This window comes from Panthera pardus, unplaced genomic scaffold (genome assembly GCF_024362965.1).
Source record: "Panthera pardus isolate Hobbes unplaced genomic scaffold, ASM2436296v1 HiC_scaffold_8, whole genome shotgun sequence".
Taxonomy (NCBI): Eukaryota; Metazoa; Chordata; class Mammalia; order Carnivora; family Felidae; genus Panthera; species Panthera pardus.
The window spans coordinates 157,300,243-157,326,802 of NW_026527013.1; the positions used below are offsets into that span (position 1 = coordinate 157,300,243).

The following is a 26,560-nucleotide window of genomic DNA, read 5'->3' on the forward strand; positions in this document are numbered from 1 at the left end:
TCATTCTGTTCATCTCACCTCTTCAAAAGGACCATCCATGGAAACCCTATGCAATGTGCCCTTCCTCAATTACTCCCTATAGTTTTAATTTACTCCTTTCCTCCATGCCACTTATCACCGCATCTACTTGTCTTGATTGTTTATCATACTTGTATTTTACCTGTTCGTTATATTATGACCCCTTCCCCAAAGGGGTCACGGGAGCCCGGGAATTCTTGAGCTTGATTTATCCTTGACGGGACCAGCATGGTGGTGCTTGGTATATGGACACTCCCACTCCCAAAAAAAAGACTATATAAATGAATATACATGAATAAGTGATAAAATATATAATTGCACATAATACTTAGAAGATGAGTTAAAGGAGTACGTCTAGTAATAGAGCCAGAATTTGCACCTAAGATGACCTGGCTGCCAACTCCACTTTTAGCCACTATCCAAAGCACTCCTCCCCTGTTTTAAAGTAAACATCTGATTTATTCATTGAGACTGTAAGGCAAGTGCTATAGGGTAGATAATGACTCAGCGTACACTGTCCTCAAAACAAATATAAAATATAAACACTGAGTAAAAACATGTTTAACTTGCCTAAGAGATATTTACATCCTATCAAAACAAAACAACAACAACAACAACAAAAAAACCCAAACCCCTAAAAACCCTTTTACTTCTTGCATGGTTAATCTGCAAATCTGGTCACTTTAAAGATAGGGCCTTTCCCATTTATTCCTGCAAAAAGGCTTAAAGAAGGTGGCAGAGAAATAACCTCAATGCCAAGAAGTTAACTATTTTTGTAATATGCTAAAACATAGTAATAATATACTGTATAGCATTTTATATAAAGGCTAACAAGTGGCATTTCCTAGATAAAATTAAAAATCAGTCTAATAAAAGCTTTGCTCCCTTTTTAATTATTTTATATAACATTTGTATTCTATACTTGGTGGAATATCTGTAAAATTCTCTAACATTGGATACTTTTGATGTATTAAGGGAATCTTTACTTACGTCTAGATCCCTCTATTTACATGTTTATAAAAATTAGGTAGTATGCTATACCATAAACTGAATAATAATAGACTGATTCAGTTTTTCTGTATTTTCCTTTATGACAAAGAAATACATCTTATCAGAAACAACTTCCTATCAGGGAATAATTTAGGGAGGGGCAATATTAAAGGAGTGACTTTCATTTTGGATTCAATTTTCGTCTTTTTCATGCCAGAAGTTCTGAAATTTTCGTGTACTTCAGGATTATCTAAATGTTTTAAAAAATGAGGATTGCCAGGCCCCCACCTATATGGTCTGGGGCCCAGATATGTACATTTTAAAAGTACCCCAGAAAATTATGGGGGAGATGGAGAGTCTTATATGGTCTGCATTGCTAGAATTCTACCAAAACAAAACAACAATACTTGGGGAAATTATGCCTAAATTATATAATGCGTTACAGGTTACAGTACTTTGCCATTCATTATTTCATTTAATTTTCATAACACGATAGGAAGAACAGGTATTGGCATCGTTTTTGTTGTTGTTGTTTTTATTTATTTATTTTTTTAAGTAGGCTTCATGCCCAGCATGGAGCCTGATGTGGGGCTTGAACTTACAACCCTGAGATCGAGACCTGAGCGGAGATCAAGAGTTGAACACGTAAGCGACTAAGCCACCCAGCTGCCCCAGCGTCCCATTTTAAACACAAGAACCTAAGACTCAAAGAGGGTAACTGACTTTTCACATATGGTCCTCTTACTAGCAAAGTGTTATTTCCTCATTCACATACGGACGCCTGAGTACCTGCTTTTGTGCAAGCATTGTTCTAGTTTCTTAAGAAAAATCAGCAAATAAAATAGATAAAAAATCTCTTATAGTGATTATGTTCTGGCAGGGAGCGACTGATGTAAGCAGTGGACACCATAAATAAGTAAATCATGAAACTAACATTAAGTCAAATACAGTCCATGCAAAGTAACCAGAAAGTTAACTACTACCTCATACAAAGATTATCAAATGGACTTCTGAAACAAATGGGCTCTCTGGTTAATTAAATAAGAAACAAAATGAAAAACAACACTCTATTCCCTTAGGAGTCTAACAGGGACTTAAGTACAATAACAGCATTTTGCAAACACATAACCTTTTATTAATGTAGCAACAAAGTCTTCCTGTCTGTACACAGCTAACTGGAAGCACATACACAGATTAATTCCCCTGTGGCTGCATTATCTGAAGCACACACGTGGAATGTTCATTATTCAATCTATTCTGTAGATGGCACTGTAGGTCCAACAATGACAAGGCTTGGCTCACAAGCCTTGTTATCACTGCCCCACACGGCAAAGTATCGTATCGGGTGCTTATGAAAACCACATTCGCTCTAAAAGCAGAAATCACTTTGCAATGGCAGGACACAACTCTAATTTGTAATGTAATGAAACGTTTTTACTAAGTACTGGGTCCCACAAAGGCTGAACTGCTGAAATCATTCTATTTATCTTGCTCTATCTATTTTAGTTTGTTGCCAGGTATAGTATAATGTCTGTTCTCGAAGTGGACAAATGATTCATTGATAAAGTGATTCATAATAAATCATTCCTGTGGATTCTGGGGCTGACTCAACCAAAAGAATACTTCTTATGGCACTTGAATTTTACTTCCCAGCCCAGGAAGTTAAGTCATTTTCTGCAAGGACGTAGATTCAGTATCTGCTGAAGGTAAAGGACAAAGGGTTGAAGACAGAGGCACCACAGCAGTCAGACCAGAACGCGAGGAAAGGCGTCTGTCTTCTTGGTCTGGAGCGAGGAACTGCTGTCAGTCAGCTAAAGCATTTAAAAAAGAGAAAGGTCAAGGCTCCTGTTCCTGAAACCCAGACTTTTATTTTATTTCACATTGACTGACTGATTGATTAACCTTTTCGCAAGGGTCACTAATGGCTGATGTGATGTAACTGGAAAAAGAGGGGCAAAATAGTTCCAACTATGCCATAGGATCAGACTGCTCTCTCTTCCCATATACTTGAATTACACTGGCTTTTTCTGGCTCAACTACAAAGCTAGAAAACAAGTCATAGTTGAGCAGACATTCAATAAGCATGTTGCATTGGACTGGCCATTCCTTTACAAGTAAATCCTGCAACATACAGGAGGGATGGCGAGTCTGGCCGTTAATCATCCTGGCCCTCTGAGCGTCAAGATAACGTTTGTCCACGAAGAAAATTCTTTCTTCCATTAGACCGCTAAAAAGACACAGCTGCCCTGTAGTCCTCACTCTCTTGGCTATTTATGCTCTGCACTGAAGGAGAGGCCTTGCCAGACTCTTCTGGCTGATGAATACTAGCTCACCTATGCCCGCTTAAGTGGGTCATCTCTCCTACCCTTTGTCTGAGCCGGTCACTACTTTAAAGAGCTGACAGGGGAGAGATGAGGTGTTCTCATCTTTTTTTTCCCCTTCCTTGGAGATGGTTGCTTCAAGCAGCCTCTCACCGTTCCCGTCCATCTGGCCAATTGAACTTCAGTGACAGAAATAAAGAGTGAGGAATAATACAGAGACAAATGCTTCAGGTCCAGAAACAGTGAGGATGCTAGGATGATGAGAAAGTAGAATGACACTCTGGATAAAAAGAGAAAGAAAGGATATAATGTATCAATGCTGACCCCCAATTCCTCAAGCAGACCACAAGGATTTTATTTTTCAATTATCTAGAGGTTGAAGTATTGAAGGGAATCCAACGAGGACCCTAGGGCTCACGAAATCCTGGCAGGGTAACAGTCTGGATCAGAAAATCAACAAATGAACTGTCAAAGCAATAACATTACTCTTTTTTCCCAGTGTCTCAGGCTTGAGTGGCCAGCTGGGAAGTTTGTTTTAAAGAATGTTCCAACTTTACTATCAGGTCAGTGTATCATTTTACATAATTATTTCACTATTGCATGTGATGCATTTTACTTGAAAAAAATAATAAAGTGAAGTACAACTCTAGGGATTCCCTGATTCAACACTAATTGTTCTGGGCATTTGGAGTCAGTGCTTACTAAGGGGGTACGCATCCAAGAGACAATCTGGTGTTTTGCTCTCAGGTTGAAGAGAATACTGCTGGCAAATGGAAGGAATGAACTCTGATTTCAAGGACCTCAGTTATTTTTTCCTCCTCCAGTCGTGTTTTTTTTCTAGGCAAGTGTTTGTCTCCATCCTTCCAAGGATACTGTTAATCTATGTTCTGACAAAATCCTCAGAGAAGAAGAAAGCTTATCTACAGGAAATATAAAGTTATAACAGAAAAAAATTACAATTTCAATCTGAACACAGGGAAAAAAGGAGCCAACCACAATATAAATTTTAATTTATAATTTATAAAGGAGCATCCCTACTATGACAGCCTAAGTGAATTTATTGGAACTAAACAGTCATGGTTAAAAAAAAAAATCACAATAAACCAAAACTGGTAGTAGGGGGAAGAGGAACACATATGCATGTTTTGGGGCAGGTGGGGTTATGCCACTAAATAAGTCTGTTTTGATGGCATATGAGCTACTTTTAGTTATTTCCAGGAAAACAGAGGAATATATTGAATTACTCTAGATGGAAGTGCAATTGGTGGCACACACAATCACAAAAAAGAGAGCTAATCTATTTGCCCACCCTTGGCAAAAAAAACTTAGTGACAGGCATGCAAATCAATCTCTTCTTTTTCTGCCTTCCTTCCCTCCCCATCTCTGTGTATGTGTACACGTAGGTGTGTGTATGTAGATGGAGGCATGCCGGGCCCACGAGTTCCTCCCTGGATGAATCATCTGGCTCTGTCATGGTTGTAAGGGAGGCGTTACAGAGGACACGTCCTCTAGCTGAAAGCAGCAATGTGGGTTATTAAAGAAATAAGAAGAGCCTCCTAAGAAGAATAGGTTTTTTAACCACTACTGCTAATTAAACAAACAAGATGTTCCCTTCCTACAGAATGTTCCCATTTTCAGGCCTACGTTCTATCATCCCAAACAGTGTTCTTCCAAACTTGAGATTTGATTCCTTTTCATGTCACAAAGGTGCAAAGTGAGGGGGTCATAAAACATATGTACAACGAATAGGACCCACTGAGACTGTTTTTCAAGAACCCATTTGAGCATTTTTAGGGAATACTGGGTTCTAAAGAACTGTAGAAGAGTGGCTTAAGGACTATGGCCACGTGTTCCTATTATAGGGAGACTTGGAATGATTTGAATAGCCCGTCCCACTCTGTCAGTTACACCCATCTCGGTGATGTCCTATGTGAGCAGAGGCATGAACACAGCAGAAAGGCAGCTTAGCTCAATTATTTTTTTAAGTTTACTTATTTATTTAGAGAAAGAGAGAGAGGGAGAGAATAGGGAAAGGTCAGAGGGAGAGGGAGAGAGAGAAAGAGGGAGAGAGAGAGAGAGAGAGAGACAGAATCGAAGCAGGCTCCACATTGTCAATGCGGATCCCGATGCAGGGCTCGAACGCACAAACCCTGAGATCACGACCTGAGCCGAAATCAAGGGTCGGATGCCTAACTGACTGAGCCACCCACACACCCCAGAAAGACAGCTTAGCTTTAAATGCAGCCCTTCTTAACTCTGACTGTAAAAGAAGCACTTGGGAAAGTTAAAAACCAAAATGGGGGGAAAAACACAAAAACAAAAAAAAACCCCCAAGAAACCACCATCTACACAACAACTGAGATAGACCAATTAAATTAGACCCTCCACTACCCCCAGGTTATTCCAGTGTGCAGTCACGCTTGATACCCTCATTTGCTTCAGAAATAGTCCAAGAGGTCAAAAAAGAAGGTATTAAGACAAAACCCTTGGCCTGTGGGATAATTTATCAGAAAACCACAGGGCAACTAATTCTCTGCCCAATTCTCCTAAAGTAGGTCTGACAAAAATCTCTCTGTAGCAGCTCTGTGAATTCTGCGACCCTGGCGAAGGTTTAGTTTTGCTTTCGGTAGGAGCTGGTATCTGAGTGGTAAGCACGTGGGTTTGGAGTCAGGTGCTTACAGGCTTTGTGACTCCAAGCCACAAAGTTCATTCCTATACCTTACTCACCCTCCCTGTGAAATGGCACTTCACACTGTTGGATTACAGGAGACAACTCACAGACATGCCTCAGAAGAGTTTCTGACACGCAAGGAAGCAGTCAGTATTCACTTCAAATTTATTGGCTATCATTTCTTGCAGAAAAAATAAAGCAGAGGGCACACAGTTAGAAATGTATGTACAGTGTTAGGAATTCATTTCAGTGACTTCGAAAAAACCCCAACTACACGTGGTAAGTCACTATCTGTGGTAGCACTAGTTATCATACCTCAAACAAAACAGTTGTTCGTCTACCTTTATGGTTTAAGGTTCTAGGTAAAATCTTGGTCAAGCAAAGGGTTTTGCAATTTAAGGAAATGTGTAAAAATCCCTGTGTTAACATACTTTACCCTTATTTTGTAGATTTAAAACATATTGTTAGAAATAATCACAGGCAATGGACTTGTCTTCTCTGAGGCCTCTCTGATTTGTATTAATTTGATGGATGCCTACCATATACATATATATATATATATATATATACACACGCACACACACACACACACATATATATATACACACACACACACCCATATATATACCCATATACATACATACACATATATATACCCATATATATATACGTGTATATATATATACCCATATATATACATACCCATATACACACACACACACACACACACACACACACACACACACACACACACATATATATACACCCATATATATATGGGTATAGCTGTGTGGTCAAGCTTTTGGCTTTCAGTCGTGTACAAGGCAAGTTAGCTCGGTGCTGTGCCCAGCTGCCGACAGTGGTGCTGATGTAGAGGAAGCTGTTCCTGGCCACAGACTTCCACTGAGAACGCCAAGAGGGTTGACCAGCACAGGCTGAAAATGGCCCTGCATCTTCAGAAACTTCAGAAGTTTGTAATACTCAGGAGAAAAAGTCTGATATCCAGTTCTGGTGGGAATATCCGATTTTAGCTGTCCATCATGATCTCAGTGAAGACAGAAGTATAATTTATTATTGTTATTACACTGGCTGGTGATTGGAAACACATTACCAATGTACAAATTAGAACCTCTAATTCTAAGGTAATTATCAGCCAATTTTAGAGCTGTTAACACGATTAAAATTATGAATATGTTAGCTGATTCACCCTCGCAAATCAGATTTTGATTAGATAATACTACATGCAAATAGGTACACTATTCAAATTTCTTAAAAGTTTTTTTTAGTAGAAAACCTTTGACAAAATTGTTCAATAATGTACGCAGAGCTAGGAGAGGGAATGAATGATTGATGGCTTTCCCCCCATAAACCTTATTAAAGGTCCTGATTTGGTTGGTCTCCAACTGTTTTGGCTCAGAATTAGGAATTCTAGTTTTGATGACAGCTCATGTGCACTGATTAGAAAAACATCTCTCAAAGCTATTAGAAAGGCAAGTTAATCACCAGAAAAATAATGGTGATAGAACAGTATTTCATACCAAAAGTTCTTAACATGTCTGCTTTTAATTTATTATACGGCATATGCTCTTAATGAAGCATCAATGAACAGTTAGTACCTACAGAAACATGGCTCTGTAGGTAATATCTGAAATCCACCTACAAGTATAATCTTTCTATAAATAGCAGCAGGCAGTGCAAAGTGCAGTATAGTGCGTGTGTGGTTGTATGTATGGAACTGTGTCAATTTCCTAATATCACAGAACTTCATTTACAGTACAACTGGTTGTCTAAATTGCATCAACTTGTTTTAAAAAAGGTGGTAGGTCATCTGGTTGGGAGACAGCAACAGGACAGAATAAACGACACAGAGATTTGTCACATTTCACAAGGATAAGAGACACTTCCAGTCTTGTTTTTGTTGGCAAGAACCAAGCCATTCCACAGATTATAGGCCTGAAGAAGAGAATACCCTCTTTCAAGCAGACATGGAAGTTGAATTTGGAATTTCAATGGTTAACGGTACAGAATGAAAAAGATAATATATCTAATGTAGCCATCATTTCTTTAAAATGTCACTCAATAGATCTTACCCCTTTGGAATAAGTGAGAAATGCTTCTTTAAGTGCTTATTCGGATAAATGACATAAGGTTCTGGTTTCATATTTGGGCTGATTTTTAAAAAGGAAAACAAATACTGTATCTTTGTCTAATCCGATTCCTACAATGATTCCAGAGTCATCTTCATTAAACACAAAAGGGATCACCTCCCTCCTCCGTTTAAAATCTCTCCCCACTGCCTACAGAGAGATCTGACCTTCCTCTCACAGTCTGTGAGCCCCATTGGGATGTGACCCCACCGACACTTCTAACAGCATCTCTCACCTCCACCACCTCTAGTGTGTACCTGAACTACATCAGTACCTTCTGACCTATCATCACACACTCTTGTGGAGCCTACACCATCTTCCTCGAATGTGCTGTTTCATTTTATAGTTGCTACAAAAGATTTCTCTTCAAAGATTATTTGTAATTGTGACATATCATAGCTTACCAAGAGAACAAATTAGCATATAAATGACGAGCCTCTGGCATCAAAGGAAATATTCAACAATAGGGATGTGTACGTACACACACACACACACACACACGCAAGTTACAAATTATTTAAACTGTGTGGAAAAGTAAGTGTTTTTCCCAACTTACAAAAAAAATAAACTACAACAAAAACTTGATCTGACTTGATCCTATTCATAGCCCTATGGCAACATATAAATTACTGTAATACAGAAACTCACAATAATACATGGACATCATAACAGACTTAGAATAGATTTAATATTTCTCCATGTTGGGAAAATCAAGTTGAAGTATTTCATATCCCTATTCTCCTGGTTTTATGGTTCTTGGCAATTCTTTTCATTATTTTTGTTCTTCAGGCAAGGCTGCCAAATCCTTTCCTAGGCTTCATCCACCCCATCGCTCAGGGGTCCCGGGCTCCAGCCCCCACTTTGCTGCCAAGCTCCCTTTCACTGCCTTGGCATCAAAAATGAAGCGCTGCCCTAATAACCGGTGTGTGCAGGGCAAACAGTAATTTCCTTAAAGCCCCCTCCTTTCACAAATCGGAACATGGCCTAGAATATTACAGTCATTTAGCTGATCATTTGCTTCTGCTTTTGATGTCTCTGCCCCTCTTCCTCGCCCCTCTCCTTTACATGAAGGACCAGGATTTTCGTGTCTGTGGTTCCCATAATGAAAATGAAAGGACCTGACAAGTGCTGGAAATAACTGAGTGATAATTCTGATCAATATTCTAAATATACACTACGGTCTACAATGGCATACGCTGACTCTTGGGACCCAAACTGCTGTGCCACACAGTATCAGAGAGGCTGATTAAATGCTGGCACATATCTCAGGAGAAAGGTTGAAAAGTTTGAAACTTCTCAAAGTTTCTGCAAAATTATGTCAGCCTCCCCAAAGCTCTTTTCTAACGTTTTAATCCGAATCCCTTTCCATTCCCTCAGAGATCCATCTATCCCTTGATCAACCCGCTGTCCACTTCTCCAAATCAATGAGACCAATCTGTACTTTGACTGCAATTTCTGGTTGTATCATCTAAATTGCTTTAAAAACAATTTAAAAAGGCAAAAGAGTCTAACCAAAGGTTCAAGGCACCAAGTGCAAGGCATTATTAATCCTTCAGAACACACACAACAAAGGAAATCATTCAGCACCATTTCAGCATATTCCACCACTCAGGAGATTCATGCATATTTAAATGAATTAATTTATTTTCCGCAACTTGCTCTTTAAGAGCTTAAGTGGCCATTTGCTGTTGCTTATTTCAGGATTCTGTGCCCTTGTTCTCTGAGTCACCAACTTAGAGCTTGAGTGCTCCAGGTGTATTTATGCTCCCAAAGTATTTTAAATTACCCATTAGGAAATCCAATTTCCTATTTATAAGACTCAGAAGTGATTTTCCACTGTTCCCTTTTTTCTTAATTAAGGATACAGGCCTGTATTCACAGCTGAATTTTTGGTATTCTATATTATTGGCTCTGTAACAGTCAATATTTTAGAATGTCATTGATATCAGAATCACAGAATCAGTTATGACTGGCCACTCGTGGGTTCTCTTAATATTGATATTTTGGGTCCCCATAAAAATCATCACCATGATAGTATCCATTACTTATTATACTCTGTGCCAAGCACTCGATGTACACTATCTCATTTAATCCTTTCGGCAGTTCTAGGACATTGTTATTTTCTCTATCACTACTACAGTTTGATGAGAAAATGGAGGCTTAGAGAAGTGAACCACAGGGTCGTATACCTAACAAGTGGCAGAACTGATTACTCAAACCCATCACTTCTTCCTTCCAAGCTTTACACTGATTAATGTCCAAGGCATGTAGACTGTGTATTAGAGGGTACCAGAATGATAGGCCCCGGTTTCTGCCTTTAAGGAATTTATGATCTAGTTAGGGAAAGGGGCGAAGGAGATTACACTGACACTACAATCCCAGGCTATGAGTGCCTTAAAGAGACTTGCAAAGTGCTTTGAAGATTCTGGGAAACGAAAGATCACATCTAGGTGGGGGTATAAATCTTCAAAAGGCAATTGCTGCTCTGTAGAACCCCAGAAAATAAGGTGGGATTCAGAAAATGGAAGTGTGTAGTTAGGGCATCTATAACTGGCCCATTCTAGGCCGCTGGCCTTGAACCATGGGTGATTCACAACAAGGAACCAAAAACGATTTGGTTTTCGCTGTGGACTGAAAGCCTGTCATCTAGTGGTGGAAGCCACAGACATGGCAAACTCCCGGATTTTGGACACGGGAGAACTGGATCACAGTGATGGACAGGGTTCCTTAAATTCTTGTTTTGAGGGAGCAGCTCTCAAGGCATATCTTATTTAATAGGACAGAAAGGAGATCTTCCTTCGCACAAAGTGTCATTTTATTTTTTTAACTTTTTAAAAAATGTTTGTTTATTTCTGAGAGAGGGAGACAGAGCACGAGTGGGGGAGGGGCAGAGAGAGAGGGAGACACAGAATCCAAGGCAGGCTCCAGGCTCTGAGCTGGCAGCACAGAGCCCGACGCGGGCCTCGAACCCACAAACCGCGAGATCATGACCTGAGCCAAAGTCGGACGCTCAACCGACTGAGCCACCCAGGCGCCCCAAAAAGTGTCATTTTAGAATCACCTCAGGTATAATCTTTGATTCCCTCCTCAAGACGGCCTTTACTGCATCCTCTATGTGGTTAAAAAAAAACAAATTCAACTGTGGACGTTTAAGGATCTAACTGGCTTTATTCAAGGATGCAGAAATCCAGCAGCATCCCACTCAGCAAGTAGAAAGGAGCGGGAGGAGCTGAGCCAACGAAGGCTTTTAGAGGCAGAAGGGGGCGGAAAAGGAAGCTTCTAACAAAGAGTGGATTGTTTCAGGCAAGGTTCCCTCCCTTTGGGGGAAGGGTGGGGGTCTATCTTGCCGATTACCTCACTAGAGCTGATCCGGAAATTCCAGACTGACTGGTTAAAGGTCATTCCTGGGAGAGGCTGAAAGGGGGGTAAAGTCTGGGTGTGCAGTTGTAGGGGCTCTAATTCCATGCTGGCCTTGTTGCTCCTGACTTCCTTCCTTCCTATCTTTCTCTAAACAATGTCTACGGTCTGACACAGTCCTCTGGCCACACCACCGTGGCCAGCCCCATGCCGACCTCCTGCTCGGCCGCTGTGTCCACTGTTCCTAACTCCTCCTGGGAGAAGTCACCCCAGCTGAACCTCCAGATAATGATGCAATTGGAACAGGAGGCCAAGCCTTGGGCTCATCCTTCTTTCTTGATTTCATGTTAGCACTTGCCATCTGACCCAACCCCACAGCAACTTTATATTCTGCACGTATCTGCTCAGGGCTTCCTCTGCGCAGGGACCACGCTCGGTGTTCAAGGTATAGTAGAGAGCTAGACAGGCGATAGTCCCTGCTCTCGTGAAGGTCAACCTTTGAGGAGAAGACAGACAGCAATAATTTAATGAGAGGATATCAAACAGGATGACTGCACTGAAGACAAGAAAACAGGGTGAGTGCTGGTGTGCTTTGTCAGGCAGGGCAGGGATGCACATCCTTTCGACCTGCTCATTAGAGAACACTCTCCATGGAGGAGTAACGCCCAGGCAGACACCTGAATTCTGCAATGTGGGAGGTCCACTGGAAGGTACGGGGAACAGTATTCCAGGAAGAGGAAAAGCAAGTACGAAGAACCTAAGACAAGAACCACAAGGGCAGGAACCAGGCCAGCTCTCAGAGCAGGACTTGCAGCCAGGACAAGAGCGAGGCGTTTATTCTAAACGCAAGGGCAAGTCATTAAAGGTCGGGGTGGAGATACACATTTGAGAAGCAAGGGCATTTGGACGTATTTAAAGCTCTAGGTGGTGATCAGATCAGTTAGGGACAGCTGATAGACAGAAGGGGACTGTGAAACAGACAGAATGGAGAGCGGCATTTTCTTAATGTGAAATGGAGTTGGTAAAATATATCAGTTGACCTCTAGGTAACAAACTTGTCTTCAATTTGTTTGGCTCTATTGACAGGCATGACAGCATTGACCCCACCCATCCACACAGTCTTCAGGTTGTTTAGGTCAAGTACAATAAAGTCACTGAGACACTGGTAGCATTTTCTTCTTCTTTTTTTAAAGGTTTATTTTTTTTTTATTTTGAGCGAGAGAAAGAGTGTGCACACATGAGTGGGGGAGGGGCAGAAAGAGAGGAGAGAGCCAGAACCCCAAGAGGGGTCTGTGCTGTCAGCGCTGAGTGACATAGGGCTCGAGCCCACAAACCGTGAGATCACGACCTGAGCTGAAATCAAGAGTCAGACGCTTAATCAACTGAGCCACCCCGTCCCCCTGCATTTTCTTCTTCTTTTCCTACCTTCTTCATTAAAAAATATATTCATGGGTAATGCTAAACAAGAAACGTAGCGAACTGTAAAATTCCACCTACGCCACTCCAGCTAACTTGTGACTGCCGTAGGAATTCATGGTAAATCAGTAACAGCCCTGCACACGGCACGAGATGATGGTGTGAGTATGCACAGGCCCCATAACCCTGGACCTCATCCACAGCTACCCTGTCAACCCAAGGAAACACACTAAATCACCAGGAAGGGACAATATTTTAAGAGTGACCTTGAACCTGCTTCGGTGAATTTTTAAAAATCAATCAAAATCACGAGTACTTACATTCAGTTACAGATTACTTGTGGTCCAAGTTACAACCAATGGTGACTTCGGAGCTGCTGCCCTAGGCCACCAGTGCCATGGTCACCGGCCCCAATGTGCCCTGTCCACCGTTCCCCTGGGGGCTTCCAGAGAGGAAATCGGAACTGAGGAACCCTCGACAATTAGTCCTTGCCGTGGTCTGATTATTTACTCAGAAGTTACTCTTACTGGTAAAGATTCATGCCACTTACGATGAGTGCCTTCCTCCGTAAGTGTCTCACCCTAACACCTAACTCCACGCCTCTCATTGTGATCTTTGTTTCTGTTTTGGAAAGAGGAGCTAAACATTCTCCTCTGAAAAACCTCCCCTCTCTACTCTGGATTCTACCCTCCAGCTTCCTCAGGGGTGTCCCCTGTCACCTGCACACCGTCCCTACCCCCCCTCGATTTCTCCCACCTCTCCCTGGATCTCTGCACTTTCTCGGCTCCCTCTTATTTCAACATAGGCTGCTTGTGCCTTGGACATAAAGGCCTCTTCGATAACACAACTCCATGCCTATGGTTGTTCTTGAATCATTGACAAACTTCTTTAAAAAGCTTAACGTATCTGCTCCCATTGTGCTTTCCACGTGCACCCCTTTGCAGTTACCTCAAGAAGCAGAAATCTGGCTTCTGTCCCTACTGTGCTCCTACTATTCTGCATTCTCAAGAGTGACCAAATTATTCCTTCAGTGAAGTCCAACAATTTCATTCTTTTGGAAATGATCCTATTCGCTATTCCCTCTTTAAAGGGCACCTTCTTTCTCAGATAACTTATACAATCCTTTCTTTTTCCTGCCTTGCTCACTATTCCTTCATTGCCTTTTCTTTCCCCCAGAGTCTAGTATTTCGTACCAACCTGTAAATAAGCTTGTTTCGAAGGCTAGGTAACCACTTTATTAGTTACTTCTGATTGGCAATGCTAGAGAAATGCATAAGATCTGAATATGAAAAAGACAGAGCGACTCTGAGGAGTCTTATCAATTAAGTCACTTGAACACCTAGAGTTAAGGTTAAATACAACGGGAACAAACCTAAAGAGGTATACAATCTAGTTAAGTGGATAAAATAAAGATACAAAATAACTGGAACAAACATGAATGCACTTGTTACAGTTACAGAATATCGTAGGGCCGTGCCCTGTAGGACACAGTAGAGTAACACTGAGTTCTCTGGTTTTCTTCTTTTTGCAAAGCAAATCTTGTAAGTTCATGAGTGGCCACACAATGAGAGAACCAATTTCAGTTGCCTTTGTTTTTATGATACTTGTCCTCAAATTACAGTTTTATATGATTTTCAACATCTGTAAGAAGGGAACGAAGAAAATGAAATGTTTTAGACCTTGCCTCATGCTCAGAGTGGTAAAGAAAGGGGCAAGAGAAATCACCTAGGGGAACAGGGAGATCCTTTAAAACTCCAAATTCCCCATAAGGTGAGATTTCTAGATTCAGGCCTCTGTGGACCATTCCTAGGTAGGCCCCCCTTCCAACATACACTCACTTACACTCAAAAAGGGTCTGTGGTGGGGCGCCTGGGTGGCTCAGTGGGTTGAGTGACAGACTCGTGATTTTGGCTCAGGTCGTGATCTCATGGTTCATGAAATCGAGCCCCACATCACTTTAAACCTTATCAACTTCTGGCAGAGTTTACAGTTATTTTCACCATTAAAATTCAACTTATCCTTTATTATCCTAATTGTATTAAAGGTTTGTGTTAAAGATCTCTTGCTTCAACATCTTTCACTGTAGTGCAATCGACTCTTACAGAATTCATGCGGAGAAAAATGCTCGTGCTAATTTAAACAAGGTTGCTAATGCAAAAAACAAGCAAGACACTATTCTAGCCTACCAGGAGGCTGTGCCAGTAACAGGCACCAAATGTGAGGCGAATGCCTTCTAGTAATGGGACTAAGAAATCTGCACAAAGAATGATGCTATCAGGTAAATACACCGTAGGGCTATGCAGTGCACTTGAGGAATTTGGAGGAAAGAGAAAACAGATTTTGTTAGGAAATCTTCATCAAGGATATGATGGATTCCTTGATCCTTCATCAAGGATTTGAAGTGGCCCTTGAAGATGAGTAAGATTAGTGGGAGGGAGGGGAAGATGTCAAAAGGAGAACACACTTTGGGAATACTGTGGGGTGGGGTCATGTCTTGTGGGAGAAAAGGCATGTGCTTTGGACCTCCAATGCTTTTTGCAGGCATTCAGGAGGAAAGAACAAAATGAATAAAGAGGGACAACGCTGGAGACTGAAAGAGACGGAGACGGTTTTGTTCAAAGTCGTTCATTTTAAAGGAAACAGAACCCGATCCAGAGGTAGGTGGGAGCGGTGCTCATATTTGTATCAGAATGATAGCTGAACCAGGAAGAGAACGAAGCCAGCATCACCCCCCTCATTCACTCTGTCCTACATGCACAAACCAGATTTCCTTGTGTTAGTAACGTAAAACTTCTTTTTCCTTATCTATACAATATCAGCCTCTGGCGGGATACAGGTCAACGGAAAACACCACAAGGGTCAGTTTGTATTTTTCTTAATTGCACGTCGCATTTAAACTGCCACTGATAGCTTGCAAATAAATACTTTTTAAATGGGTAAAAACAAAAGTTGGTTACCAGCTGTAGCTGGCAAAAAAAAAAAAAAAAAGAAAGAAAGAAAAATCAGAAAGCCTTCTTGCTGGGATAATTTTGCCGTAAGCACATTCTTTAGCACACACCCATGCATACACACACACACACACACACACACACACACACACACACACACACAGAAGGAAAACCGGATTTAGGGAAGGGTAGTTGAGGGAGACAAGTTGTTAATTTGCAATTAAATGGGTCCAGCAAACAGATGAGTGAAGAAGGCCAAGGAGATGTGCCCAAAGGAAAACCGTGCAATTGAACTGAGGAGGCTGCCAAACTGTGACGTTGGCGCAGGGCTGCCAGGAGACAGCATCGCTACTAATGAATCAATATCAAAGAGCGTTTCATTGGCTGCAGCCAGACCTTCAGCCCCGTCTCAGTGTAAATGAGGGGCAGTAATTATTTCCCATTCCTGGCTTCACCGTGAACTTCTGAGGGGTGAGAACCTTCAGCTGGAGATTATGAACCGCAGTGATGCCACAGGACATCTTCCTCCTTGACGTTCAAAGCACTTCCAAGTAGTGAACCACATCACAGGAAACCTCTGACACGGGTCTGCACGTGCAACATCAGCTCTCGACCTGCCACCCAGACACACACCCTCCGATTCTGGTCCCGTTACTGCTTCCTTTAACTGCCGCCCCGTAGGGAACGGAGGAGAAGGAGGTCTCCTTGAAAAACTAAGCCGTTGGCATTTATAACCTGGACTCTTCCAATTCTCTGTGGCTTCAGCAGCCGGTGCTCAAACTGAAGAAAGCCCTGACACCACCTACCCATCCTCATGGTACAGATGAACAATCCACCTGGAGTCCCAGTTCAGGATCTGAACCTACTGTCCTGTCCTCTTTCCTCTGCATTGTTAACCCAAGTAAACAAAGCAGACATTTTTCTGCTGCATTTCAAGGGAAACTCAAGGTACAAGCTGTACAGAAAGAAGGTAACTTATGTTATATAATAACCTCCAGGGACTTATTTTGTCAAGGGCTTTTGTCAAGCATTGATGTATCCCTTTTTGGTTGTTTTTAATCTCAAAGCCAGAGGACTGCTACCCTCTCTTGCTAGTTCAGTTCTGTTCCCTTCTGTGGGAGAGGAAAGAAAACTACAGGGTAGTTTCCTGATGCATAATTAAGCTTGAGAACTTGCCTCCTCTCTTTGTAAATTGCATCTCGAGTTTCCCTTGAACTACAGCCTCCCCCGCAAAAAAGCCCAAATATTTCTTCACTACAAACTTTACTTGGGGTACACAGTTTTACAGAAAAGCTCTTTTAAGTGGGATGCTTCTATTTTAGCCTGCATACTGGACATTTCCCCAGTTTGATCTCCCCTTCTTTTAATTTAAGCCCAGAATTCTCCAAATATTTTCTGCTTTTTCACAGTTTGGCCTCCAAGCAATCTGGAGGAAAAAGTGGCAGCTCGCCGCTGAGAAACCTGCAGGCTGTCTAAACCTCCTGCAACCAAGCCATCCTGCCCCTTTTATCACTGTTCTTTCTTTTTCATCCTTGAATCTTCAGACACTCAAAAATTCTGTTTTAACCATTTGTCCTCTTTGTGAATGCTAAATACATTTTTTTCCCACTTGAATCTTTATTACAAGTATCTTGAGAACCATGGTGACTGACATTTGGCTTATAATCACCCCAGAAATCAGAAATCGCAGTGAGCAAAATTACACCTGAATTACCCACCTCTCCAAAGCTGTGTGGCTTATGATCTGTCTTACAGAGTGGAAAGGAGTTGTCTTTGGGGGGGGAGGGGCTTGCAACATGATTTTAATTGCCAAGGTGTTAATTTCTATCTCCGATGTCTTTGATGCTGCCCAAACTTAAGGAAAATTTCTTTCATTTAGAGAAAGGATTTTGAGATAGGTTATTTCACAATGTCCAATGCTTTTAAAAATAGATACATAATTCACCAGTGATGGATCCATCCTATGTGCACAGAGGACTAAGTTAGGCAATATGAACTTGGGACAATTCACTTAACATCCTATGACTCCGTTTCCTCATCTATAAAATGGAGATAATATTCTGCATTAACAAGAGGGGTGAGATGGAGTGTGGAGAAAAGATAGGTGGGAGATGTGAATGTACTATTCACAATGCAAAGTTTGATCGTTTGGACACAGTAGAAAATTATACCCAGCAGGCTATTCCCATAGTAGAAGTTTATTCACCCATACCCCTTGATTCTTTCTCTACAACTCATGTAATGACCAAAAGTTATCGCTTTCTTGTCTCCGTATATTAGCTGGATGGTTGAACGCACAGAGCGCTCTCTGAATCAGCACAAAAGTGCAACCTGGAGGAGGGGACATAGAAGGGGACTCCCTAGCTTACACCAAAGTCATTCTCATCCGTCAACCTGCCCACATAAATACTGGGAAATCAACTCATTTAAAAACTTGGGAGGCAAACCTGAGTTATAAGAGTGTTCTTGAATGCAGGTCAGTGAAAAATTGGTCTGCTCACAAATTCCCATTTGTCATATTGCCTACGAATGCACGTTAATTGTTTTCATATTTAAATGCCTAGAATCAACCATAATAAATGTGTGTTGTCAGGTTGTAGGGAGTTTTCTAAAAACAAAACAGGATGATTATGGCATATAGTAAATTATTGTTGGTTCCTTGTGCTCTCAGCAGAATCACAAAAGGGCAAGGCCTTACGAGAAGAAAAATCGTTCATGTCTGGTTCAAATCCTACAACACAGAAAACAGAATTGGAGCTGGGCTAATGAAGGAGGTATCTAATACAAGTTTGTATAGGCCATATGTTATTGGTCTTAAGCATCTGAAAATGTAATATTTGCTTATAAGTAGAATACTTGAAAATCCTTCTCAGTGACATAGTCTAAATGCTAATTTTGCTCCTCTCTTTGTCCTATTCTTTCCAGAGAAGTAGTATCTACTGCTCATCAGCAACACCCCTAACGTTGCCTTCTTCATGAAAGCTGGGTACTAGAGCTGCCCACGACTGTCACTTTGCGCAGTGTTTCCTCAGGGCTAATATTTAGAACATATCAAAAGTTGCAGTTGTGTGGTCTATAAGCCCAGACTGACCAAATCTAGGTACATACTAAGACAACTCAAACTTATAATATCTCACAGTACAAGTATGTGCACATGGCCCAGGTGTGTGTGGGGGTGGGAGGGGGGGAGGGAGGGAGAAGGGTAGGGGTAACGGTGATAGTGGCATAAATAAACCAGTAATGTGATGGAATATGGGTGCTCAGTTAATTAATTAATAAACGCCTGCTTGATCTTTAGTGACCTTGAGAGCCCGGAGACTAGTAATATGTGGCTATGTAAGCAATATAAGGAAAAGTCAAGCTTTCTGCCTTTTGCTTTTTTACCATCTTAATCACACATCAGATAGCTGCCTGTTTTTGATGGAACTATCAGTTTCTTATGTAAATACAGCTTCAAAGGCTAAGAAAAGGTAAGAAATGTAAAAAAGGATAAAAAAATAAACAGGAATATGTCTAATAAGAGACTGCCTACAACCCCACAGCTGGACGGAGCTTTGGCTCTGGTCTATGCAAACCTGACTCATTTCTCGGTTCTCAGGGATCAGAATATATTCTTGGCGAAACCTGACTTCAGCCCTTGGAGAACAAAAACCAGACGGATGGAAAGTGTTACTCTCGTTATCTTTGTGGGCACCAAATAAATCGTGCTCACACAGTCTGCTTTGTTTTTATGTTGTCTTGAGTCCTTATCACAAGTCATCTGAGGCCAGATGAAAGACAGCACTGAAATTCAGCTTCTCAACGGAAATACAAACAGTTCTCATACATTAATTTTCAGAGTAACTGTAAAGATTCAATGATCTAAAAACTGCACTCAGTAAGTATTATTTCAGAAAATAATTTAAATCATTGATTACAGACCTGATATGGGAGGCTGAATAATATCTCCACCACCTCCCCAAACGTCTACACTGCAATCCCTGGAAGCTGTGAATCAATTAATTATATGGCAAGAGGAGTTTTGCAAGATGCGACTAAATCAAAATTTTGAGATGGATTGTCCTAGATCATCCAGGTGGTCCCAGCGTAATCACAAATTCCTTAAAAGCAGGAAGTTACAGAGTCAGAGTTGGAGGAAGAGATGTAACAATGGAAGCAGAGGACAGAGAAAGGGATTTGGTGATGCTATGCGGCTAGCCCTGAAGACCGTGGAAGGAATCACGGGCCAAGGGATACAGCCAGCCTCCAGAAGCTGGAAATGGTAGGAAAAGGATTCTCCACTCAAGCCTCCAGGAGGAAGGCAGCTCTGTCAACACCCTGATTTTCGTTTCTGAAGACGCATGTAGGATCCCAGTCTCCACGACCAGAAGATAAAGGACGCACTACTTTGGGCCACTGGTCGGTGGCAATCATTTGTTACAGTACCAATTTGAATCTGATATACCTGGAAACTTACATCATGAAAAATTTAACAAATATGGTTATTCTTAATCTATCAAACATCACACATTTTAGATTTATCTATCTTTCTATGTATTTAGTTCCCGTAATCAAGCATCAAAATTTCCTGCAGTGAGAGTAGTGAAGGAGATCAGGAGGAGAAAGCTCTATGCCCGGAGTCGAGACAGCTGGGTTTTAGGTCAGCTCTAGTTCCAGGAAGCTGTGTGGTTTGTGCAAGTCATTTTGACACCTCAGTTATCTCACAAAATCACAGGTCTCAACAACCAATGACATTATTAGGATACTTTCTTCTTGAGATTATGGTATAATAATTATTCCAGAATCTAAATAAAAGAGACAATATTCATACAGTTTGGCTCATACATCATAGAAATTGCCATTTGCTGGTACTTACTATAGAGAATGCATTAAAAAAATCGAGATGTATCAACAAGATTTCTTTTTTTTTAAATGCATTCTATTAGTAAAGAAAGTAATATTCTGCTATTTCCATAATGTAGTCCCAAAGCATAAGAAATTGCTCAGCAAGGCCTAGAGTAATGAAACTGGTAAGTGCTGTTATATTAAAGTTTTACCAAATACTTGGAAATATTCAGTACACTGTAAATAGAAATGTAAGGCCTCCTTGAAAAACGTCTGTGAAAATATTTCTTTGCAGTTATTATCCTAACTTATATAAATAATATAAATGTAATATTGTAGGTATGGCCATTATAAGAAATAAATCTTTCATCCCTGTATCACACATGTACATTTACATAAATTTGTTACAGAACTTTTTTATTTCTGAGTTTTGAAAAGATTCTTAGTGGAAAATTATTAATGAAGAAAAATCAATACTGGAATTTATAGCTAGCACTTTCCATTTATAAATAAAAATGGGCTATGAAAACATTAATGACTTTTCTAAATTAATCATTAAAGGCACAGAGATTGAACGTCATCGATGGCTCACTGAACACAGAAGGGGGAAAGATTTCTCCTATCCATGTGTAGAGATGGTGCTTTTTGTTTATTTTTATTTATTTTTATGTTACTATTGTTTTTTTCAACATATACTTCATTGTCAAGGTGGCTAACATACAGCGTATACAGTGTGCTCTTGGTTTGAGGGTACATTCCCATGATTCATTGCTTATATACAACACCCAGTGCTCATCCCAACAAGTGCCCTCCTCGGTTGCATTTCTAGACACCAATAATGAAGCAACAGAAAGAGAAATCAAGAAATCAATCCCATTTACAATTGTACCAAGAACCATAAAATACCTAGGAATAAACCTAACCAAAGATGTAGAAGATCTGTAAGCTGAAAACTATAGAAAACTTACAAAGGAAATTGAAGAGGACACAAAGAAATGGAAAAACATTCCATGTTAATGGATTGGAAGAACAAATATTGTTAAAATGTCAGTATTGCCCAAAGCACTCTACACATTCAATGCAATCCCAGTCAAAATTGCACCAGCATTCTTCTCAAAGCTAAAACAATCTTAAAATTTGTATGGAACCACAAAACACCCTGAATAGACAAAGTAATGTCGAAAAAGAAAACCAAAGCGGAAGGCATCACAATCCCAGACTTTAGTCTCTGCTACAGAGATAAGTGGTTTTTAAAATAACTTTTTTTTAATACATAATTTTCATGTAAATGCAACTTCTTCCCCATAAAGCTGTGCTTGCCCCAATGTTCAGTGGTCTATACTCCTTAGAAAGGCCAGCCAGCCACTGCTGTTTATTAATTAGAAGCAAGATGGCTCTGTAGGTCTCCTTCTCTCCCCCCTCCCCTCTTTGTGGCAGTGAGCACACAAATAAAAGAAGGCAAAGGATCAGAACACACACCAGGTATCTCCTGCAACCAGAGTCCCCTCTATGCTGTGTCCTCCCCAAATCTGCATCCTGCCTGCTAGACCTACTTTCCTTTTGTCTTGCCTTTGTTGCCCTGGTTGACTTCCCTAGTGTTTCCCTCTTGAATGCCTAGATTTTAAGAGTAGATGTCAGTACAGAAGAATGAACCTGGACCACTTTCTTACACCATACCAAAAATAAACTCAAGATGGATGAAAGACCTAAATACAAGACAGGAAGTCATCAAAATCCTAGAGGAGAAAACAGGCAACAACCTCTCTGACCTCAACCTCAGCAACTTCTTACGTGATATGTCTCCAGAGGCAAGGGAAACAAAAGCGAAAAGAAACTATTGGGACCTCATCAAGATAAAAAGTTCCTGCACAGAGAAGGAAACAATCAGCAAAACTAAAAGTCAACGATGGAATGGGAGAAGATATTTGCAAACGACATATCAGATAAAGACTTAGTATCCAAAATCTATAAAGAATTTACCAAAGTCAACACCCAAAAAACAAATAATCCAGTGAAGAAGTGGGCAAAAGACATAAGTAGACACTTTTCCAAAGTAGACATCCAGATGGCTAACAGACACATGAAAACATGCTCAATATCACTCATCATCAGGGAAATACAAATCAAAGCCACGATGAGATACCACCTAAACCAATGGTTGGTGTCATATGTATGGTGAAAGACTGGATGCTTCCCACCTAAGATCAAGATCAGGACAAGGAGGTCCACTTTCGCTGCTATCAGTATTATTTGGATAGTTAATATTGTACCATCGGTTCTAGCCAAAACAACTTGGCAAGGACAGGAAATAAAAGAATCCAAATGAGAAAAGAAGTAAAATTACCTCTATTTATAGAGGACATGTTTGGATACATAGAACATCCTAAGAAATCCTCTAAGATACCATGAGTACTCATAAATGAGTTCGGCAAGGTTACACAAGATCAATTGATACAAAAAATCAGCTGTCTTTCTATAACTTGTACCGAACGATCCAAAAATGAAATTAAGAAGAGAATTTCATCCACCATAGGATTAAAACAATACAATATTTAGTAATAAATTTTAATAAGTACAAAACTTGCAGGAAGAAAACAGCAAGACTTTGTTGAAAGAAATTAAAGATCTGGGGCGCCTGGGTGGCGCAGTCGGTTAAGCGTCTGACTTCAGCCAGGTCACGATCTCGCGGTCCGTGAGTTCGAGCCCCGCGTCAGGCTCTGGGCTGATGGCTCGGAGCCTGGAGCCTGTTTCCGATTCTGTGTCTCCCTCTCTCTCTGCCCCTCCCCCGTTCATGCTCTGTCTCTCTCTGTCCCAAAAATAAATAAAAAATGTTGAAAAAAAAAAAATTAAAAAAAAAAAAAAAAAGAAAAAGAAATTAAAGATCTAAACGAAAGTACCCTAGGTTCATGGATTGGAGGACTTAACATTATTAATAAAATGGATTTACTTCTCAAACTGATCCGCCGAATCAACACAATCCTAATCAGAATCCTAGCTGACATCTTAGAAGTCAATAAATTAAACAAATTATATAAACAAATTACGTCTATGCATATAATTTGATAATTAAGTTCTATGCTATTTGATCTGCCATATTTTATCAGTTCTAACATGTACATTTCCCCCTCATCTCTGCAGTTATAATTAGTATTTTTTTTCCTTAGTGAACAGAAAATAATAATGCATCCCACAATTGATGGCATCTTAAATGTGATGAAATACAGTCATTTCACCTATTTGTACACTTAAGAAAATGGTTTGGGAGTGGAAAACTTTCACTAACAGCTTCCTTGTGGCGGGGGGAGGGGGGGGAACTGAGGCAAAAAAAAAAAAAGTCATCCTTATTATCATGTTTGCTCTCTAATGCACACGTTTTATGTAAAAATTTTAACAGTATCTTCAATTCAAAGTAGGTCACTGGTTATCAAAGAATTAATAAGATATGAAAGATACTGTCCTTGAATCAGATAGGAAACACTGAAGTCCCAGGTTCAGGGTGCCCTTTTTTAAGCACCGGATTGGAAAAGCAATAGTTAATAACAAAGACACCAAAAAACGTAAAACACTTCACATGTTAGTGGCACTAACTCACAGCCGGACCTCTGTGTTAACAGCCCCCAAACTCCCATCTCTAGCACAGACCTCTCTCCTGCATGCCAGACTTGTGATCCTAACTGAGGGGAATCACTCTGAGTCATAATGGGGTGAGAATTAAGGGTGTTTCTCACTGAAACTCCATCATTACCGCGTGAAAAATCTTTTCAAGTGGGGTTCTCTTACTTTTTTTCTTTCAAAAATATTTCACTAGGGTTAGATTCTCGTCTCTTTCAGTCAGTGCTATGAAATTATTTCATTCTGCCATTTATTTCCATACTTTGAAAAAACATATAAAAGAAGGAACAATGACGGCATAATTTCACAATCTGTGAGTGTTATAAACAAGAGGGCTGGGCGAATGGAGGGCAATTCCATTTGATATTTTCTTAGGCCAAAGTGTAGAGGAGTTAAAAGGTCTGTCTTGGAGAATTAAAAATTCTTCTTAATCCTTTCCATTTCTTGCTCCTACCTCCTGCCTTCCCCTGTACATGTGCCTTCCTCTGGTTTTCTTCTCTTTATCCCAAATTCGTTTTAGTGCTTTCTTTTTAACATCAACTTATCTTATATGGAGTCTTTCATATACTAATTGGAAGCAAGGAAAAATAGCATACATGACCTGATTTCAAATTTTTTAGTGCATCAATCCCTAATGATGTGAATTTGGGCAAATCACTGCCTAGAGCTTGGAACTACCATGTCCTTATCTGAAAAATGGGGACATTTGAACAATTTTCACAGACCATGAACCAATTATCAGAGCTGAGGAAAATTAACTAGAACCAAAGATAGGTCACACTTACACATGTAGTGGTAAAACTGTAGGACGTCAAAGAAAAACATAAGGTCCAAAGGACAGAGCTAAAAACATATACGAATGAGAATCAGTTTGCTTAACTGCGGATTCATCAGTCGCAGTAAGAGAAACCCATAAGAGTATGGCCCAAAGAAAGTGAAAATAAGATTTTATTATATGAATAGCTAAACTGTTCATCAAGATGGCAGATGAAGAGAAGACATTTTTTTGGCAGAAGAGCAGACTCCCACGCATTCTCTTCTTCCTCACTGACAGAACCGTGGTTTCACTCGGGATCCCTATGTTTTTAGAGGCAAAACTGTACATCCCAGCCTCTTTTGCAGCTAGGGTGGCCGTTTGATACTTCTGGCCATTGAGGCAAAAGAGTGGATGCAGGAAGAACTTCTGGAAGTGGTGGAATCCCTGAAGCCTTGTTTTCTTGCCATGTGTGCTAGCCCATCCTCCTGTCTTCCCTTCCCTCTCTCCTGAGGCTGACGAGGGACCACAGCGGCTGGAGCTACAATAGACACCTTAGGATCTGGAGGCAAAGGCTGAGGAAACCACAGAAGCCATGCCCTGTAACTGCTTGGCTCTGGACTTTGTTACATGGGGGGAAAGGAATAGGCCTTTTTAAAGCTACTATTTCAGCCAGTCAGAACTGAACACAATCTTATTTCTTACAGAGCAAAGAAGAAAGAAAACTTCATTACCACCCAAAATATGACTGTCTAGGGGAGCCTGGGTGGCTCAGTTGGTTAAGCGTCCCAACTTTGGCTCAGGTCATGATCTCAAGGTTCATAAGTTCAAGGCCTATGTCAGGCTCTGTGCTGACAGCTCAGAGCCTGGAGCCTGCTTTGGATTCTGCGTCTCTGTCTCTCAGCCCCTCCTCCCACTCTGTCTATGCCTGTCCCTCAAAAATAATAAACATTAAAAAAAATTTTTTTAATGACTGTCTATAGAAAACCTTAGTGAATCTATACTCACATTTTTTAAAAACAATAAAAGCATTCAGCAATAAATTGATAACAATATACTAAAAGTCAATTGTATGTCTATGTACTACCAAGGAACTCAGAAATTTAATTTTTTAAAAGGTATAATTTACAATAGCAACACAAAATATATGGTTCCTAGAAATAAATCTTACATAAGATGTACAGGATTTTATGGACAAATTTTTAAATTATTGAAAGCAATTAAAAAGTTCTAAAAGAGAGATATATTATGTTTATGGATAGGATGACTCAATTACACATAGGAATTTTCTTCCCCAATTGTTGTTTTCTCGCAATTAATCTACACATGAAAAATGATTCCAATAAAACATACAATGGGATTGTGTGTATGTGACACCTGTCAAACTAATGCTAACATTTATGAAGATGAAAAAGCCAGGAGTAACTACAGAAAGATGCTTTCCCTCAGCGGTAACCAGAGACCGTAATGAAATATCACCGACATGCATCAGACTGGCAAAA

At 40.4% G+C, this 26,560-nt stretch overlaps 1 protein-coding gene and 1 long non-coding RNA gene across 6 annotated transcripts in view; one reads left to right on the plus strand and one right to left on the minus strand.

Moving 5' to 3' along the window:
- TPK1 (thiamin pyrophosphokinase 1) overlaps positions 1 to 26,560 on the minus strand; it is a 347,870-nt gene that overhangs the window by 61,869 nt on the left and 259,441 nt on the right. The window lies entirely within an intron of this gene.
- LOC109269209 (uncharacterized) lies at positions 11,558 to 26,006 on the plus strand. Its single transcript, XR_002080984.2, has 3 exons — positions 11,558 to 12,079; positions 15,462 to 15,577; positions 25,766 to 26,006. It is a non-coding gene; the product is annotated as an uncharacterized LOC109269209 (long non-coding RNA).